The sequence below is a fragment of the Gouania willdenowi genome, unplaced genomic scaffold, assembly GCF_900634775.1.
Source record: "Gouania willdenowi unplaced genomic scaffold, fGouWil2.1 scaffold_93_arrow_ctg1, whole genome shotgun sequence".
Classification (NCBI taxonomy): domain Eukaryota; kingdom Metazoa; phylum Chordata; class Actinopteri; order Blenniiformes; family Gobiesocidae; genus Gouania; species Gouania willdenowi.
In genome coordinates, this window is record NW_021145258.1 from 2,639,288 (window position 1) to 2,660,673 (window position 21,386).

At 36.8% G+C, this 21,386-nt stretch overlaps 1 long non-coding RNA gene across 5 annotated transcripts; it reads left to right on the plus strand.

Annotated features, from left to right (window-relative positions):
• Nucleotides 1–335: 335 nt before the first annotated feature.
• On the plus strand, nt 336–19,555 carry LOC114461101 (uncharacterized). 5 transcript variants are annotated; one of them, XR_003673799.1, is made up of 8 exons: nt 336–588; nt 12,788–12,850; nt 12,980–13,042; nt 13,183–13,254; nt 13,441–13,680; nt 13,760–13,840; nt 17,206–17,435; nt 19,478–19,555. It is a non-coding gene; the product is annotated as an uncharacterized LOC114461101 (long non-coding RNA). The 5 variants fall into 5 exon arrangements; XR_003673797.1 differs by having other exon boundaries at nt 12,985–13,042; XR_003673798.1 differs by lacking the exon at nt 336–588 and adding an exon at nt 12,616–12,698.
• Nucleotides 19,556–21,386: the final 1,831 nt, after the last annotated feature.

The window sequence follows — 21,386 nt, forward strand, 5'->3', positions numbered from 1 at the left end:
ACTATCACAAATTTAATCTACATCTATCTATCTATTAATTCAAGGGAGGTCTGTGTGTGTGTGTTGATGTGTGTGTGTGGATGGAGCAAATATCTCCCAGACGCGGTGCCAGTTCGACCTGAAACTCGCTCGACGGGTTCCAAATACCCCGAGTGCGTGTATCTGTTATTCTGGAGTCATTTGGTAATTTCAAAATAATTATTTTAATTTTATTTCACTTCTGGATGGCCCCGAAATGAAACCTATTCAACTTTTGACCTCAGGGTGTGAGGGGGCGCTAGCGCACCATCTATATCTATTTCCTCACACGAGCAAGAGTCACGTGTGCACACAACCAAGCAGACACGGACTGTAAACACGAGTGAGACAGAAGAAGATAGTTTTATACCGGAGAGGAACGTCTGAGCAGCCGTGTTTGTAATGATAAACTAGCAAAGCTCTTAAGTCTCACTTATTGGGCCTGATGTTAGTCACTGATGTTCGTGTGTGTGAGCCACGGCAGACTCCACTTCCTCCTGTGCCATGCTATTGTTAGCTTCTCAAACACGGGAGCTCTCTGAATAGATACTTTGAAACCATCAGCCACTGGTGAGTCTTCTGCAGACACGTTTCCCATTGTTTAAACCATATAACTGTTGTTCAATAACGCGCTGTTTCACGAGAGTCGATATTGACCTCAACCTTTTCAATTCTCCATCTGGAAAACTGCGGATTCTGTCATGCCGGTGTTATAGTTTAAGTGGCGACCATTTTAACTGGCGACCGACTTCCGGTAGCGTGGCTTGTTGCTGCAGCAATGGCAGATGTGTTCAAAAAGGACCAGGGTGCATAGCTGCCCGCGTTGATGCCGGGTAGCTTTTATTTACGTTGTACAACTGTTTAAAGTGTTAATATGTGATTGTGTTTGCAGCTCTGTGTGCGGACGCGTTACATGTAGAAAACCGGACTTCTCGGTGCAAAGTGGACTCACCACGGCTGTTGTAAACAGGAAGTTACGTGTCTCGCACTTCTTCATCCCTATGTGTTCTTACAAAATCTTCAGTCTGTGTAATATGATGAAACAATAAAACAATAAACACGTATATGATCTGTGTCATACAAATAAATAAACAAACTGTTGAATTGCTTCCACTGGGGATCGATCCTTCGTCAATGAGAAAAAAATCAAATCGTTACGTTCGCTGCATTAACCGTTCGGCTATTAATCTACTTGTAATTCCTTGTTCTAATCTTTACATACCGTTTTTATTGGAGGTCGCAGAGGAATTGCACTATTTCCATGTTAATTTGTGATCGCGTTTACCTGAATTTACACACAGGGAAGATATCTCCATCTTTGTTTTTGTTCACAAATCACTAAGAATATTTTTCAAACAATCTGTGGAGCCAAACTTCAGCGCGGTGCCTTCATAGTCCAGAACTATGACTTTGTTTCGGTTCAGATTAACTGGCAACCTACTTCCGAACATAGACATTATATATATATATATATATATATATATATATATATATATATATATATATATATAAAATGTCTATGCTTCCAAAGGTCGCAACATACCACAAGTTACATCTGGGTCACGGGTATTGTATAGAAAATAATAACACAAAAGACTGTTTACTGTCACTGTGGAGTGAATAACACGTACATCTCACTAAACATGATTATTAGATGTAATAATAAAGTACATAATTACGTGAAATAATGTTTTTTAACAAAAATAAGGATTTGATACACACACACACATTTCAGTAGTAAAACATGAAGTAGAATAAATAATTAACAATCATACAGATATTTACTACAATCAAAGGTGTCAGGTTACAGTGGTAAATTTTAAAGTTCGATCGTCACAGGCAGGAATGATTTCCTGTGGCAATCTGTAGAACATCGTGGTGGGATTAGCCTGCTGCAAAAAACAAAATAAACACACTTGAACATCATGCAGATATGTTATTGTACGTTCCAAAATTAACAATCTGTATAATGTGAAGAAGCAATAAAACAATGAGCATGAGTACAATTTGTCTCAATAAAACTTCAGTTTCTTCCACTCAGAATCGATCCAGCGTCATTGAGAAAACAAAATCCATAGAGGGCAGCATTTAACACTCGACTACTGAGTCAGATATTTTGACATGGTCCTACTGTCAACTTACCATATATTGTCGGTCGCAGAGGAAACAGTGATTCCATGTTAAGTTGTGACCTTGTTTACCTAATTTTACACACGGAGAAGCAGACCCAATGACATTTTTTATTGGTTCAGAAATGACTAACAACCAGTCTCAAACAATCTGTGGAGGCAATGTGCAGTGTGCTGCCTTTATGGTCAAGAACGAAGCATTTGTTTCGGTCCAGATCAACTGCCAGCTTACTTCTGATGGTTGCAACATACAGAATCTGAATCCTTTATTGTTGTTGCGCTAAATCATTCCTGCCTGTAGCGATCGAGCTTTACAATTCATCACTGTAACCTGACACCTTTCATTGTAGTAAATATCTGTATTATTGTTATTATTTATACTACTTTATGTTTTACTACTGTAATGTGTGTATCAAATCCTTATTTTTGTTAAAAACATTATTTCACACGTAATTATGTACTTTATTATTACATCTAATAATCATGTTTAGTGAGACGTACGTGTTATTCACTCCACAGTGACAGTAAACAGTCTTTTATGTTATTATTTTCTATACAATACCTGTGACCCAGATGTAACCTGTGGTATGTTGAGACCTTTGGAAGCATAGACATTATATATATATATATATACATATATATATATAATGTCTATGTTCGGAAGTAGGTCGCCAGTTAATCTGAACCGAAACAAAGTCATAGTTCTGGACTATGAAGGCACCGCGCTGAAGTTTGGCTCCACAAATTGTTTGAAAAATATTCTTAGTGATTTGTGAACAAAAACAATGATGGAGATATCTTTCCTGTTTGTAAATTCAGGTAAACGCGGTCACAAGTTAACATGGAAATAGTGCAATTCCTCTGCGACCTCCAATATAAACGGTATGTAAAGATTAGAACAGTGAATTACAAGTAGTTTAATGGCCGAACGGTTAATGCAGCGAACGTGAAGATTTGATTTTTTTCTCATCGACGAAGGATCGATCCCCAGTGGAAGCAATTCAACAGTTTGGTTATTTATTTGTATGACACAGATCATATACGTGTTTATTGTTTTATCATATTACACAGACTGTAGATTTTCTAAGAACACATAGGGATGAAGAAGTGCGAGACACGTAACTTCCTGTTTACAATAGCCGTGGTGAGTCCACTTTGCACCGAGAAGTCCGGTTTTCTACATGTAACACGTCCGCACACAGACCTGCAAACACAATCACATATTAACACTTTAAACAGTTGTACAACGTAAATAAAAGCTACCCGGCATCAACGCGGGCAGCTATGCACCCTGGTCCTTTTTGAACACATCTGCCATTGCTGTGGAAACAAGCCACGCTACCGGAAGTCGGTCGCCAGTTAAAATGGTCGCCACTTAAACTATTACACTGTGCATAGAAGCTAAGCTCTGACCACTCGGTTCGAAGGGAAAAAAATATTTTTGTTTTTTTAAAAAAAGACACCCGTATTGTACATAATACTTTAATTTACTTACTCACTCATGTAGTTTGGAGTTTTACATTTTGTTTTGTGCAGTTTGGTTGTTTTTCTGATTGGCGCTACAATGTCTATGGAGTTTGGTTTTCAGCGTCTCAAACACATACGTATTTATTTATTTAAATATACTAAAACAGAAAGATACACAAATTCACATATTGACCAAAAAACATACATTACAGAAAAATACACCAAAAAACAACAACAATAAACACATTTATCATGTTCATATCCCATAGAATTAAACCGGGGAAATCGCACACGCTGTTTTATTTTAGGCAAGGCAAGGCAAGGCAAATTTATTTATATAGCGCATTTCATACTCAAGGCAACTCAATGTGCTTTACATGATAAAACATTCAATTGTTTAAAATCAATAAGAACATTTAAATCAATAAGAACATTTAAAATCATCAGTAAAATCAATTAAAATCATCAGTAAAATCATCATTACATCAACAACATGACAAAAAATCTCTCTCTCAATCATATGCAGTAGAGAAAAAAAGTGCCTTTAACTTTGATTTAAAAATGTTCACATTGGATGCTGACTTCAGCTCCGCTGGCAGTTTGTTCCACTTCTTTGCAGCATAACAACTAAAAGCAGCATCACCATGTTTACTGTGAACTCTGGGCTCCACTATCTGATCTGTGTCCATAGATCTGAGAGACCTGCTGGGTTCATACCTGACCAACATGTCACTGATGTATTCTGGACCAAACCCATTCACAGATTTATACACCAGCAGCAGAACTTTAAAGTCTATTCTGAGGCTGACTGGGAGCCAGTGTAAAGACTTTAAAACTGGAGTAATGTGCTCTGACCTCTTTGTTCTGGTTAAGACCCGAGCTGCAGCGTTCTGAACCAGCTGTAGCTGTTTGATGCTCTTTTGGGGGATTCCTGTCAGAAGACCATTACAATAGTCCAGTCTGCTGGAGATAAAAGCATGGACCAGTTTCTCCTGGTCTTTCTGAGCCATTAAACCTTTCACTCTGGAGATGTTCTTTAGGTGGTAGAAGGCTGTTTTTGTGATAGATTTGATCTGACTGCTGAATGTAAGATCTGAGTCAATCAGAACACCAAGGTTTTTGACTTGGTCTTTAGCTTTTAAAGATCGAGACTCAAGATAATTGCTGACAGCAGTCCTCTTTTCCTTGTTACCAAAGACAATCACCTCCGTCTTGTCATGGTTTAGTTGAAGGAAGTTTTCACTCATCCAGCAGTTTACTTTTTCTAAACAGTCACACAACACCTCAATGGGACCATGGTCATCTGGGTTCAGTGATAGATATAGTTGTGTGTCATCTGCATAGCTCTGATAATCAACCTTACAGTTCTGTAAAATTTGTCCTAAAGGAATCATATAAAGGCTAAACAGAAGAGGTCCAAGAACAGATCCCTGAGGAACCCCACAGGACATTGGTAATCTGTCAGATTCAAAGTTTCCAATGCTTACAAAATAGCTTCGCTCCTCCAAGTATGACTTAAACCAGTGCATTACTTTTCCATTTAGTCCAACCCATGTTTGCAATCTGTGCAACAAAATTGTATGATCTACAGTGTCAAATGCAGCACTTAGATCCAACAGAATGAGAACAGATACTTTTCCTGAATCAGTGTTCAACCTTATGTCATTGATCACTTTGATAAGAGCAGTTTCAGTGCTGTGATGAGAACGAAAACCTGACTGAAATTTATCAAATATTTTGTTGAATGTTAAGAATTGACTCAGTTGGTTGAAGACCACCTTCTCAATGATCTTGGCCATGAATGGAAGGTTGCTGATTGGTCTATAGTTAGCCAGTATAGAGGCATCCAGTGTTCTCTTTTTTAACAGCGGTTTCACAGCAGCTACTTTCAGGGATTTTGGTACGGTGCCTGATTGGAATGAGCAGTTAATTATCTGACACAAATCAGTGACAATTGACTTTACAACAGTTTTAAAGAAGTTTGAGGGTATTGTGTCAAGGCAACACGTTGATGGATTCAGCTGCTGAACAGTCTCCTCTATTGTTTTTGGGTTCACTGTAATAAACTCTAACATTGTAGTTGACTCATATCAAAATAAATATTTTGATATTTATTTTTTTTATTATAGTTACTGGATTCTCATTATGTTGTTGCTATTATTTTTTATAACCATTACTATTACTGCTTTCAACAATAATATGTCTCTAACTAATTGTACTATTACTGTATTGTTATTGTTATTCTTAAATTATTCTTTTTTTATTTTATCTTATAGTTACTGGTATTCTCATTGTATTATTATTAATATTGCTATTACTTTATTATTTTATGTTTATTATTGTATTACAATTACTGGATTCTCTTTGCTATTTTGTTATTGCCATTATTATTTTTATATAATTGTACTACTGTATTAATGTTATTGGCATTATTATAATGATAATTATATTTTTAAACTCCTTTTTAATGAATATTTTATATTATATTTACTGGTATTCTCATTTTATTATTAGCATTGCTATATTATCATTTTTTTATTATCATTGTATTATTAGCATTGCTGTATTATCATCATATTACCATATCATTTAATATTTTTCATTGTTTTTTATCATATTGTTACTAGATTCTTATTAAATTACTTTGTTATTATTATTATTATTATTATAACCATTACTATTATTACTATTACTATTTTCGCTAATACTATTTTTTGTATATTATCATCAGGGCTCTACACAAACTTATCCAGTGGTGGCACTGGTGTGACCAACTTTCTCTGTACAGCATAGCCATGCATGCTGATGAATAGTTGAATTAACTGGCGTACTGTAGTTTTGTATGAAGTAAAGATTGACAGTGACTCGAGATATATTTGCTAAATGTTTTAGCGTCAATGTTAAGTTTTTCTGTAACAAGCAGTGGCTGAAGTAATTATAATAATAATAATAATAATAATAATGGGTCCACAACACGGCTCCACTATGATTGTTTGTTCTGTGCAAGGGTGAGTTTTTCTTATATTATTGTATGTGCTAAGAAAGATGCTAGCGGCTACAATGTAAACACACACACACACACACACACGGCTGAAGCACGTTTGTGCACTACAATACTGAACTCACACAGAGCCGTTTAGAGAGTTGGTGTTGCAAAGCGTTTATTTTTCGTGGTACTTCTGTGTCTCTCTTAACAACCTGCGACGGATTTTGTGTAAGACGCGCGTGCGAGATAACACACGGAGGAGATGGATGGAGAGACACACACACAGTATTTATAATAGAAATAAACTAAATGAGTAAAACAAAACAAAAAATAAACAATATTTAGACAAAAAATACACCAAATGACTCCAGAATCACACTACAATGGCAACAAAAAACAATAATTATACAAAAAATGCACAAAAAGACAACTGAAAGATTAAAAAAAAACACAATCATGACATTAAACCAAGAAAATTGCACCCACATTTTGTACCCGCAAATATACCCCTGATGCTCCCACATGAATGCATACTTCCTAGCAACAAAAACAATAATTATACAAAAATACACATGACTCCAATAAAACATACATTACAAAAAAAAAAAAAAAAAAAAAAAGCAAACATTTATGCACAAAATGACAACAGAAAGATACACAAATACACATGGCTCCAAAAAACATACGTCACAGAAAAATACACCATACAAAAAAATATAAAAGTGATGAAGTCATGCACATGACCCATAGAATTAAACCAGGAAAATTGCACCCGCAAATATACCCCTTATGCTCCCACATGATTACATACTTCCGACGGACACTGCACTAGTGTCATAATAATGACGGTGTAATGTCAGCCTTATGTATACCTCTTCAAATAAAGTGTTACCCACATTTTTTAATGCATTTTACATATAAATTAAATACATAATGTATCAGAATCAGAAATGTTTTTAATGGCCATGTACAGTTTTAAGGACAGTACAAGGAATTTGTCTTGGTAGTTGGTGCACAAAACAAACAACAAAACAAAAAAAATAAAGAAAAAAAACAAAGAACAACCCAGCAACAATAATAATAATAATAATAATAATAATAATAATAATAATAATAATAATAATAATGATAAATATAAAGGATGAGGGATAAATAAAAGATAGATAGAGAATAAAGGATAAATATATATACAGTGTGTGTGCACACAGCCAAGCAGACACGGACTGTAAACATGAGTGAGAGAGAAGAAGATAGTTTTATACCGGAGAGGGTCTGGGTACCATTGGATAATCCCAAATTCATCTGTAAACCGAAATTAAATAACCATTTTTCTTCCTCTCCTTTTCAAACAAAAAACAAAAAAAACGTTTTACTGTTTTAATCAAAAAACCATAAAACAAATCCAAATTGGCCTGTTTTTCGATTTTCCCGTGTCCTTTTCTCCTTTTCCCTTTTACAATTGAACATTGAAAAACAGCAGTTTCCCTTTTCCATTCTCCTTTCCCCGTTTAGAAATGAAAATAGAAAATCAGCTGTTTTTTTTTCCGTTCTGAACTCTGAAACGGTCTGTCTTTTTTTTCAGCCGACATGCGGAAGTGATGGTGTCAGAATAAAAGCATATGGGGAGAGAGAATATAAAGCAGGCACATGATCTATCACAGAGTGATACATCATTAAAAGCCTTACAAAAGCTACATAAAGATCAAGTTTTGGTGTTTTTTTTAAATTTCGACATGAAATTGCTTAGCCAGCCTGTCGTGTTTGAAAAACATAATCCAAAATGACCAGCAGAGGTCCCCACGTCCCAACAAACAATATGAGACACCAAATCCCTTCTGAAATATGATTGCATCCATTGCCTCGAGTCCCATTTACCGCATCATCTACTGTCACATATTGTATACAACTGGTACATTGAGACATACAACTGGTACAGAGACTATTTCAAAAAATGAATGGCTTGAGGCGTTTAAAAATAAGTTGCTTTGAGTCTAGTTTTATATTGTATATGTAGTTGTTCATGTTTTTCTTTTTAGCATATTATTAAATCCACATTTTTGTTTTTTTATTTTGCAAACTGTTAAAAAAAAATCTGAGTTGTTATTTAATTATTCATAAATTGATGCAGTGGATAGTTGTCTGTTTGTAGTACAGCAAATTATAACTTTTGCATTGTTTTTTACTTTGTCTCAATTCTTCAAAAATAATTCCCAGTAGCCAGTGTGGCTTTGAAGAAATTATTATTATTATTTTTACTGTTTCGCTGCCAAATAATGTTATATCAATACTATAGTTTGTGTTTATTTAGAGACAGTAGTTACTTTTCAAATCATACACAGAGGTAGATGCAAATTATAGCCCATAAAAATGTAAAAGTTCAGTCAACCCATTTCACTGTATGTTTTATTCAATAAACATTTTTAGCAGCTTAGTTAAGCAGGTACATGTCTACGGCTGCCTCTGATTTTCATTCAGCTTGCTGACCACAGTCAACTGTTATGTACAGTATGTATGCTTAATGACATCATGATAGTTTATTTATTTTGTGTACAGTGACCTAGTCTTACACAGCAACCTGATGAAACCAAGACCATTGGCGCTACAATGTCTATGGAGTTTGGTTATCAGCGTCTCAAACACATATGTATTTATTTATTTAAATATACTAAAACAGAAAGATACACAAATACACATATTGACTCCAAAAAACATACATTACAGAAAAATACACCAAACAAAAAAATATAAAAGTGAGTTTAAAAACAACAACAACAAACACATTTATCATGTTCATATCCCATAGAATTAAACCGGGGAAATCGCACACGCTGTTTTATTTTAATATTAATTATTTTATTATAGTTACTGGATTCTCATTATATGTTATTGCTTTTATTTTTATAACCATTACTATTACTACTTTCACTATTAATATTATATCTCTATCTAATTGTACTATTACTGTATTGTTATTGTTATAATTAAATTATTTTTTTATTTTATTTAATCTTATGGTTACTGGTATTCTCATTGTATTATTTATTTTGCTATTACCTTATTATTTTATGTTTATTATTGTTTTTAATATTGTATTACAGTTACTGGATTCTCTTTGCTATTTTGTTATTGCCATTATTATTATATAGTTGTACTACTCTATTAATGTTATTGGCATTATTATAATGATCATTATATTTTTAAACTCCTTTTTAATTATTAATATTTTATATTATAGTTACTGGTATTCTCATTGTATTATTAGCATTGCTATATTATCATATTTTTTTATTATCATTGTATTATTGGCATTGCTATATTATCATCATATTACCATGTCATTATTTAATATTTTTTTATTGTTTTTTATCATATTATGGTTACTAGATTCTTATATTACTTTGTTATTGCTATTATTATTATTATTATTATTATTATTATTATTATTATTATTATTATTATTGTTATTGTTATTGTTATTGTTATTGTTATAACCATTACTATTATTACTATTACTATTTTCGCTAATACTATTTTTTGTATATTATCATCAGGGCTCTACACAAACTTATCCAGTGGTGGCACTGGTGTGACCAACTTTCTCTGTACAGTATAGCCATGCATGCTGATGAATAGTTGAATTAACTGGCGTACTGTAGTTTTGTATGAAGTAAAGATTGACAGTGACTCGAGATATATTTGCTAAATGTTTTAGCGTCAATGTTAAGTTTTTCTGTAACAAGCAGTGGCTGAAGTAATAATAATAATAATAATGGGTCCACAACACGGCTCCACTATGATTGTTTGTTCTGTGCAAGGGTGAGTTTTTCTTATATTATTCTATGTGCTAAGAAAGATGCTAGCAACTAAAATGTAAACACACACACACGGCTGATGCACGTTCGTGCACTACACCGGGATGAAAATACTGAACTCACACAGAGCCGTTTAGAGAGTTGGTGTTGCAACCGTGGAACTGTGGACCAGCTCTACACCCTCAGCAGGGTCCTTGAGGGGTCATGGGAATTCGCCCAACCAGTCCACATGTGTTTTGTGGTCCTGGAAAAGGCATTTGACCGTGTCCCTCGGGGATTCCTGTGGGGGGTCCTCCGGGAGTATGGGGTATCGAACCTCCTGATAGGAGCTGTTCGTTCCCTGTATGACCGGAGTCAGAGTCTGGTCCGCATTGCCGGCAGTAAGTCGAAATCGTTTCCGGTGAGGGTTGGACTCCGCCAGGGCTGCCCTTTGTCACCGATTCTGTTCATAACTTTTATGGACAGAATTTCTAGGCGCAGTCAGGGCATTGAGGGGGTCCGGTTCGGGGGCCTCAGTATTGCATCACTGCTTTTTGCAGATGATGTGGTCCTGTTGGCTCCAACATACCGTGACCTTCAACTCTCACTGGATCGGTTCGCAGCCGAGTGTGAAGCGGCCGGAATGAGAATCAGCACCTCCAAATCCGAGTCCATGGTTCTCGACCGGAAAAAGGTGGAGTGCCTTCTCCGGGTTGGAGATGAGGTTCTGCCCCAGGTGGAGGAGTTTAAGTACCTCGGGGTCTTGTTCACGAGTGAGGGAAGGATGGAGCGAGAGATCGACAGGCGGATTGGTGCGGCGTCTGCAGTGATGCGGAGTCTGCACCAGTCCGTCATTGTAAAGAGGGAGCTGAGCCAAAAAGCGAAGCTCTCTATTTACAGGTCGGTCTACGTTCCAACCCTCACCTATGGTCATGAACTTTGGGTCATGACCGAAAGAACAAGATCACGGGTACAAGCGGCCGAAATGAGTTTCCTCCGTAGGGTGGCTGGGCTCTCCCTTAGAGATAGGGTGAGAAGCTCAGTCATTCGGGAGGGGCTCAAAGTAGAGTCGCTGCTCCTCCGCATCGAGAAGAGCCAGATGAGGTGGCTCGGGCACCTAATTAGGATGTCCCTCCGGAAGGAGGCCCCGGGGAAGACCCAGGACACGCTGGAGAGACTATGTCTCCAGGACACGCTGGAGAGACTATGTCTCTCGGCTGGCCTGGGAACGTCTCAGGGTCCCCCCGGAAGAGCTGGAGGAAGTGGCCGGGGAGAGGGAAGTCTGGGCCTCCCAACTGAGGATGCTGCCCCCGCGACCCGGAAACGGCTAAGCGGGAGAAGATGGATGGATGGATGGATGGATGGGTGTTGCAAAACGTTTATTTTTCGTGGTACTTCTGTGTCTCTCTTAACAACCTGCAACGGATTATGTGTAAGACGCGCGCGCGAGAAAACACACGGAGGAGATGGATGGAGAGACACACACAGTATTTATAATAAAAATAAACTAAATGAGTAAAACAAAACAAAAAATAAACAATATTTATACAAAAAATACACCAAATGACTCTAGAATCACACTACAATGGCAACAAAAAACAATAATTATCCAAAAAATGCACAAAAAGACAACTGAAAGATAAAAAAAACACAATGATGACATTAAACCAGGAAAATTGCACCCACATTTTGCACCCGCAAATATACCCCTGATGCTCCCACATGAATGCATACTTCTGACTGGCACTGTACTCGACTTAAAAAAAACATACACTTACAGAAAAATATAACAAAAATATGAAAATGGCTCAAAATACACAAAACTAAATGTTTATACAAAAAATACACAAAATTACTCCCGAATAACACTACTATAGCAACAAAAACAATAATCATACAAAAATACACATGACTCCAAAAAAACATACATTTAAAAAAATAAATAAATTTAAAAAAAAAAGTAACAGCAAACATTTATGCACAAAAAGACAACAGAAAGATACACAATACACATGGCTCCAAAAAACATACGATACAGAAAAATCCACCATACAAAAAAATATAAAAGTGAAGTCATGCACATGACCCATAGAATTAAACCAGGAAAATTGCACCCACATTTTGCACCCGCAAATATACCCCTTATGCTCCCACATGAATACATACATCCGACGGGCACTGCACTAGTCTTTTATAATGAATGATGGACATGTGTGTGCTTACTAGGAACATGATGAAGATGCCAGCCAGCCATGCAAACATAGAGCAGAGACACTCACAATAAGTCAACTGGTGACACTCTTACTGGTTGGAATCGTTCTCTGTGTGCCATGTTCATCACTCCTTTCTGTCTCTTTATCGTTCTTTGTTAGTATTGACAAGGGTTTTCTCCTCAGGAAAGTGATGAAGATGCCAGAAAAACAAATGAGCTGAGAGTAGAAACTTCAACAATAAGCCATGTAAGACAAGAGTATTGTTTTCTGTCTCTCTCAAATTACAGTCTCTAAAGCCTTGTTCCTGTCCCAGACTCAATGCTCCCCTTCAAGTCTCTTTTTTAAATGAATATTGGGCATGTGTGTTCTTCCAAGAATAGTGATGAAGATGACAGCCAAACAGAAGAGCAGAGAGCAGAAACTTTTAATGAAGCACAGGTGAGACGAAACTACAACCATTACTCTTTTTCTGTCTCTGAAACTACACAACCTTCACAGTCTTATCTCTTCTTTTTCTGATGTTTTTGATGACTAATGGACTTTTGTTCTTCCTCTATGGTCCATCATGTTCACAAAAGAGCTCTCAGAGCAATGATGACGCTGGCAGCCAAACAGAAGTGCAAAGAGCAGACCTTTCCACATTGGAACAGGTGAGATTAAACACAATTAAGTTCATTCTATTATCTGGTATGTCATTATTCGTACAAGTCAAAAAATAGATAACCAGATGTGCTCATTATTCCTGCACTTCATGATACTGTACAGAGACTCTGATCTTGTGTTGTGCTTTCTATATCTGTGTTTTTAAAAGAGTGCTTTTTCCCCTGTAATTTTAGGAAAATGTCCCTCAAGACATGGATGTTGTTCACTCCCATGGACTAACGGAAGGGCAGAGTTTCATCTCCATTCTCTCCTTTGCACTAAAACACAACACTACTGGTGTATTAACTGAAGATCTGCTGACACTTCTAAAGTTACATTCTGCTGGGACAAGTGCAGTTCCAACAAGCAAGTACTTTTTGGAAAAACCATTAGCTGGTATTGTAGATACATTTCAACACCATCACTACTGCAGAGTATGTACTAAGTACCTTGGCACTTCTCAATCAGAAGAAGGGACCTTAACATGTGTGTCATGTTTGTCATCCATCACAGCAAAAGACAGTTTACACGGAGGACATTTCTTTATCAGTATTCCGTTAAAGGATCAACTTAAAGATATTCTTGAAAATCAGGGTATGTATGATTTTTGTTTTCTTACTGATGATTGTAGGCATGGAATAAATGATATATGTGATGGGACTTTATATCAGAGCTTGAAATCAAAAAGTGAAGAAGATTTCTTATCCCTAACGTTTAATTGTGATGGTGTACCAGTCTTTCAGTCCTCTAGATTCAGTATTTGTCCAATACTGTGTTGCGTTAATGAGATACCCCCTGATATTAGAGATAAGCATGTACTTTTATGTGGTTTGGATCCAGAAAGCCAGACATGACCTGCTTTTTGAAACCATTTGTGGAGAAATATAACAATCTTTCACGAGCTGGCTTTGAGTGGCAGCGTCCTTGTGATCAGTCGAGGAGGCGTGCAAAGGTGCATTCATTGTGCTGTGTGTGTGATGCAGTAGCAAGGCCATTGGTCCAAAATTTTAAACAATTTAATGGTGAATATGGCTGTGGGGTCTGCCTTCATCCTGGAGGTCAAATAAGGAAGGGAAAAGGAAATTCAAGGGTTTACACATGCTTAGAGGAAAAACCAAACGACAGAAATCATAAAACCACTGTAGAAATTGGACAAAATGCTGAAAGAGAAAAGAACATTTTGGGCATTAAAGGCTCATCTGCTATCGTAGATTTAGCTGAGTTTGATCTAATCAATGGCATGGTCCCTGACTACATGCATTGTGTTTTGCTTGGCGTGTGCAGACAATTGGCAACATTGTGGTTTGAAACAAAGAGCAATGCTGAGCCATGGTACATTGGCACACAAACGGCAATTATGGACAGACGACTTGTGTCAATAAAACCTCCAGGAAGTGTTGCGCGAGTTCCGAGATCTCTTCTCATCGCTTCTGTACTATAGCTTGCCAGTTCTGAAAGGTCTACTTCCCCAGAAGTATCATGCTCACTGGGCATTATTGATGGAGGGCATAAGCATTTTGTTGAGTTCTGAATTAAATGCTGAACAGATAAATCATGCCCATGATGCATTAGTGTACTTTGTTGGAGGTGTGCAATCACTGTATGGGAAAGAGCACATGACATTTAATGTTCATTCACTTCTGCATTTAAGCCAAAGCGTTGTGCATTTTGGCCCTTTGTGGGCCGACTCAGCATTTATGTTCGAAGATTTCAAAGGATACCTGCTGAAACAAGTAAAAAGTAGTCAAGCTGTACCACAACAAATCTGCAAACGAGTGTTGTTATCTCATGCTTTTCCCTGTTTAACAAAGACGTTTCTAACAAATGCTCCAGCAGAAGTTAAAGATTTCTGTCGTGAAATGAGAACAGAAAAGCACCATGTAAAGAAAGTTGCAAAGTTCAATGAGGTGACTGCCCTTGGTCCTCCAAATGTAAGAATAATATCTGTTTCTGAACCAGCTGCCCTGCACCCATTGACTCTGTAGTGAATTACTACAAGAGGATTTTTGTAAATGTAGAGGTTGTTCATGGTCATACCTACAGCAAAGCAAAACAAAGAAACAACTCTATTGTACTTTTGAAGGATGGGACTATTTTTAGAGTCCCACACTTCATTGACATGGGTGATCAGTGTCTGTATGCCATAGGAAACTATGGTAATTGCACAGTGCAGAAGTTAGCCAGAGGCTCTCTTATCAGAACCCCACTAAGTTACACGTCAAATGTGCACTTCCCCACAGGCTTCCACAAAGCCATAAACAGTACTCATGTTGTTAGACCATGTTTGTATATTCAATGTTCACAGTCCAGCTCAATTGTATGTAAATTCCTAAAGACATACTACTGTAAATGAATGAACGTACACTAAATTATCACGTAATTGTTTAAAGGCTTAATGTGACGTTGTAATCTGACAACATCACAGACAGCGAGACTCATATATTTCACTCATTGTGGACGGAGGATATACTGGATTACTGCTATATATGTGTGTAAAACCTCACACATTCTGCCATCAAGGTTGTTGAAATGGAAAAAGTAATTGACCTGTAACTACAGTGAGAAAACCCTAAAACCTATTTAACTGTAAAGTAACAGCCCATATCTGAGTGTAATACTAACTAACTAATTATGTTTGTGCTATATATGAAATAAAAAAAAGAGTGAGGTACAGGGGCCAATCAATTATTTCAGTGGTCTTTTAATGCACTTCAGCTTGCTGGGTTTTGTAAAAAGAAAAACATCCACTTCCACTTTTTGAACTATCAAAATAAATGTGACTTTTGTTATATAACGTGCACATTTTGTGCTAAATAAAATTCTTACCACAGTAAGACAGTGAGGATTTTTTGTTTAATTTATTTTATTTTAACTTTACTTGAAATTTAAAGCCTTGCTTGCAGTACTTGCATGGTACACAGGTACACATCATATATTCTTCTTCAAATCAATTAAGAAATATTCAATATATGAGAGAAGAGAGTGTGACTTTACAAACAGGAATTGAGAAAGTGCTAACATTAGCAAAACTTTTACATGAACTGTAAAAGAGTTCCATCTCAATTTAACTTAAAGATTTTTTTTTTAATTTCTCATATATGTCACATTGTACGTATGTCTTGTTAAGTTTTTATACATCACTTGCAAGATTTTAGTTTGCCAAAATCATATAACTTTGATATTATACATATCTAATAAGAATTTTGTATGTGGAGTTAATGTCTTATAAAGTACTTGTAAGTTCTAAAATTGTATACATTTCCCATTATGAATATTTACTAGGGATCTTGTACTTGCTTAGACTTTGATGCATTTAACATACAAGTTTCAGATAAAAATATAAACATTTGGTAAAAATGTTCTATTTCTTTTCCATATGGGTTTTCACCTGTCTAAATACCATTGATGTGTGTATGTGTGTAATTTAAGGTGACCTTTGCCTTGTGGTTAATTTCTTAATTATTAGTTATATTAATGAATTGTCAGATGTGATACATTCTGCAAAAAATGTTACCAGAGCCAAAAATATATTCAGGACCATTCAGGCTAAGGGTTAAGAGTGTGCTGTTGATTAATGGCTGCATGTTTAGCAGTGTAATGAGTCCAAGAAACATGAAAATCCACTGGGGTAGTCTAACAGAAGCAAGGCTGCCCGTATGTGTCATCATCTAACACCCACCCACCCACCCAAGCTCCTGGTATTTCCACATGGTCTCCCACTCTTGATAAAATCAGACTCATTCTTTCTTAGTTTCCAAGATCTGCCAAATTTGGGTATTCTCAAGGAGATATGGCCCAACCCGATCTGTTCAGATTGTCAGCTGACCTTTTTCCTGAGTTCATACTTTTGCAAAACATGTATTATTTGAATAGTAAGAGATTTATCGATATGCTCAGCTAAATCCGGATAGTGTCTTGTCATTTTAAAATAGTGTTTTTTATGTTTATGTGCCTCTCAGAAAGAACTTCAGCATATTGCTCACCTGTGGAACACCCACATCATTCAGAGAAGCAGAAATGCAGTTGCACCTAGTGGCCGGCCTCACATGATGTACATGCTTCCTCAGCTTTTTGGGGAAAGGACCATCTCAAACATGCATCTGTGCAAGCAGTACAAACATGCAGAGCACAATGCATACAACGAGGACCTTACCCATGTGATGAGACTGCCATCCACTGGAAGGATAAGGTGAACACAGACAACTTCCTTCATCTCCCATCCACAATTCAACTGTATCTATTTTTAAGAACTTGCATGCGTAAAGATTAGTGAAATAAGCTATCCTGGCTCGTAAAGCACCACCTGCATTAATATTTTTTTATTCATATTGTGTGAAGGTGTGATAGCAGTGTTACAGATTTTTCCATTTAAAGGTATTAAAATAAACAAATAGTTTATAACATACACTACAAATAAATGTTTTTGATGAGCAATATATATATAGCACTATATACAGTATATATATGATGATGAATTCTACCGTATATATCATTTTCAACATAAAATAGTACAAAGTATTCAAAAATGTGTCTTCAACTACTAAATATAAAACAGTTGTGTGATCGTGAAAAGGAACAGCACAGTAACTGCAATAAAATGTACACCTTTAAAAAAAATAAATAAATAAATAAAAAAAAAACTTGTTTTCCCTGGATTTCTTAAATACTCAAAGTGCAATTAAAATGACAGTCCCTGAAAATTCACAAAATACTTTAAACAGAAAACAGGAACGTGCCCAGAATAGCACTTTAGGTTTCGCCTTGAATATATAGAAAAAGCTGAACATGAGTGCATATTTTGTGCAGCACATTGGAGAACAGAATGTTTTTATTAATTAATTTTTAACTCATAGTGCAAACTGTAGCATGCTTAACATGCCTTATGAACCTGATAAAATGGAGTTTATAAGTGGGCAGAGTGGGAATTGAGTTGGTAACTTGGTAACATTCACTGGGAATCATATTGCTTTAGAAATATAGTCCCCACATGGCAAACCCATGTAGGCAGACTCTCTGTGCCCCATAAGGGATGTGAAAGAGCAAACTAGACATGGAGAAGAACTTGGTAACAATATATCGGACTTATGTTGATTTAGTAATGTGGGTTTCACACAGTAAGCCCATGTAGGCACACTCCATGGGCTTCATGAGGGATTTAAAGGGGACATATCATGGTTTTAAATCCTTCTTTTTTACATATAAATCATACAGTTGTGGTCTATATAAAGCGGAACTGCAATGCTTGGGTCTGAATTCCTCATTATTATAGCTCCACAGGCCCCTTTTCTACCCCTTTTCTGATGTGCTTCTGAGAGCAACTCGTTTTGGTGCGGTCTCTTTAAATGCAAATGTCTGAAGACGGTGCTTCGTGCACACAAAAATGACCTTACCCACAGATGTGGGTACATTTCTATAAAAAATAAAACTCAACCAGGCACTTCGAAAAGGTTCTGATGCTGGGAGACGGTGTAATGAAGCGTCCTCTCGTAACTTCGGCATCCTTGAGCTTGGACTACAAAATAAAAGCGAGAAATAAAAATGGCGGATTGCTCGAAGTGTTGGACCTGGAGTTGATGTACTAATTTGGCAGTTCCGCTGCAAATACTGTGATGTAATAGTTCAAAAAACGTAATAAAAAAAAAAAATGGTAAAATGGACGAGATTTTATATAGCGCTTTATCACCACACTGAAGCAGTCTCAAAGCGCTTTTACATATCAGCTCATTCACCCAATCACTCTCACATTCACACAGCAGTGGGACAGGACTGCCATCCAAGGCGCTAGTCAACCACTGGGAGCAACTTAGGGTTCAGTGTCTTGCCCAAGGACACTTCGACACATAGTCAGGTACTGGGATCGAACCCCCAACCTCTCGATCAGAAGACAACCCTCTACCACCTGAGCCACTGTAATAGAGAATAGAAAAATCGAAACAGATTGAAAAATATGAGCAAAACAGAATATAAAGATATCTACGGAGCACCTGAAGAGACTAATTTGATTTTTTCTGTACTTCTAAGCACTCTAAATATACAACAAAATGCATTTAAGGGCTAAAAAAGTGGATTTAGCATGATATGTCCCCTTTAAGTGGGCAAAGTGTGAATGGGCTGGATCTAAGGAAAACTATCTGATACTCATGTTCTTTTGTAACATAGGTCCCACGTGGTCAGCCGATGTGGGCGTCGTTTGGATTTTACCGATGCCCGCCCCCCAAGCAAAGGCCACAGCCCCCCCACCAGCATCCCGGGCTGACAGGAGACTCCCACGCCAAACCCAACGGGAGAGCAGGCGCAGGGCGAAGGTGGAGGAGGGGGGGGGGACGAGACAGGGGACAGAGAGCAAGAGGAAAGAGTGGCAGAGAAACATGCAGGCCCCCAGCCCCAAGGGCCACCCAGACGTGGACGGAGGAGGCAGGAGAGTAACACCAAACCACCCAGGGACCACGAGAGCACCCGAAAGGGACGCCCGCCCGCGCAGAGGCACCCAACACACCCCAGCAAGCCACCCAGGTCAAGGCCACCCCACAAGCCCATGGAGGTCCAGGACTACAGTTAGATCAGTGTGTTAGTAAAGAGTGGTGCTGGCAGTCGCTTGCAGGCTAGATCATCAGGCTAAAAACGAAAAATCAAGATTCAATGTAATTAGACCTGTATATATTGTTGAAACAACAACAAAAAGAGGCTTTAAAACTGTAAGTCTGTACCGTACCACACAATGTTTTCATCTGGTGGCTCTGTTTAGGGAAAAAGAACTACGCTTGTCACGCTATTGTCGTCAGGTCCGCTCATCGTTTGAGTGGTTTGCGTGTTTGTCCCGCTCCGCTCAGCCACCAGAACTCAATCGTCTGGTGAGCACTTCCAGATTAATCACCTTTATGAAAAATACAAGGAGATTAAGATAGATTCCAGGCTAGCCCACTCATGTCTTTTGCACCAAGGCGAGGCAAATTTATTTGTATAGCGCATTTCATACACAAGGCAACTCAATGGGCTTTACATGATCAAAAAGTGCAACAAGAAACATTCAACAGCTTAAAATCAATAAGAACATTAAAGTCAGCAAAAAATAAAAATAATCAATAAACATATTACATCAACAATATGACCAAAAATCTCCCTCTCAATCATACGCAGTGATTTAAAAATGTTCACAATGGATGCTGACTTCAGCTTTGCTGGCAGTTTGTTCCACTTCTTTGCAGCATAACAACTAAACACAGCATCACCATGTTTACTGTGAGCTCTGGGCAAAACATTTGGTGATAAATAAAAAATTTCTGACCAGATTTTATGAAGATTTAATGTATGTTTTTATGTATAACAACAATAATAACATATTTTATATCAAAATAAGGTATTTGAATTCTTACTTAATAATTAGATTTTTTGGGTATTGAATACAATTCATAATAATTGTTAAAAAAGAAAAATAATGTTAACAAAAATAAAGAATAATTCCTTATAGATTTTGAAAATACTTTAGGCCCACAAACAACAAGAATAATATTATTAATAATATTGATAATAATAATACAATGGAGCATTGTAGTCAGTAAAAAAAAAAAACCTTTTTCCGAATGAATGTTTTTTTAAATGACCAGACACGTAATTATTCATTTATAGTTTAAATAGTGTTTACATACATATTATTTACAGTTAAAAAGCACTCAGCTTTGTTCACTAAATTCCTGTAAACAATTGTTCTAGTGCAGTGGTTCCCAAACTTTTCACAGTCCGTACCCCTTCAAACATTTAACCTGAGGCCATGTACCCCCTACTCCTGCACACTATAATGTAATGCAGCGTTTTTTAACCTTGGGGTCGTGAACCCATGTGGAGTCACCTAGAATTAAAATGGAGTCCTCTGAAATGTATAATAATTTATGATTAAAAAAAAAAAAAAAACTGATGAAAATGTATTTTTTAAAATGTTTTAATTATAATTTTTCAAATCATAAAACCACACACAAAACAAACTTAAATAACTGTATTCTATGCTTTCACTTTAACAAATTTAGTCTACATAAAATAAAACGCAGTATAAAAATATCTGACCTGGCACATCTTGTCACATTGTGCCCTAATCCTCACAACAACAAACATTATCAAAAGATAATTCTAGAAAGAAAAGAAAAAG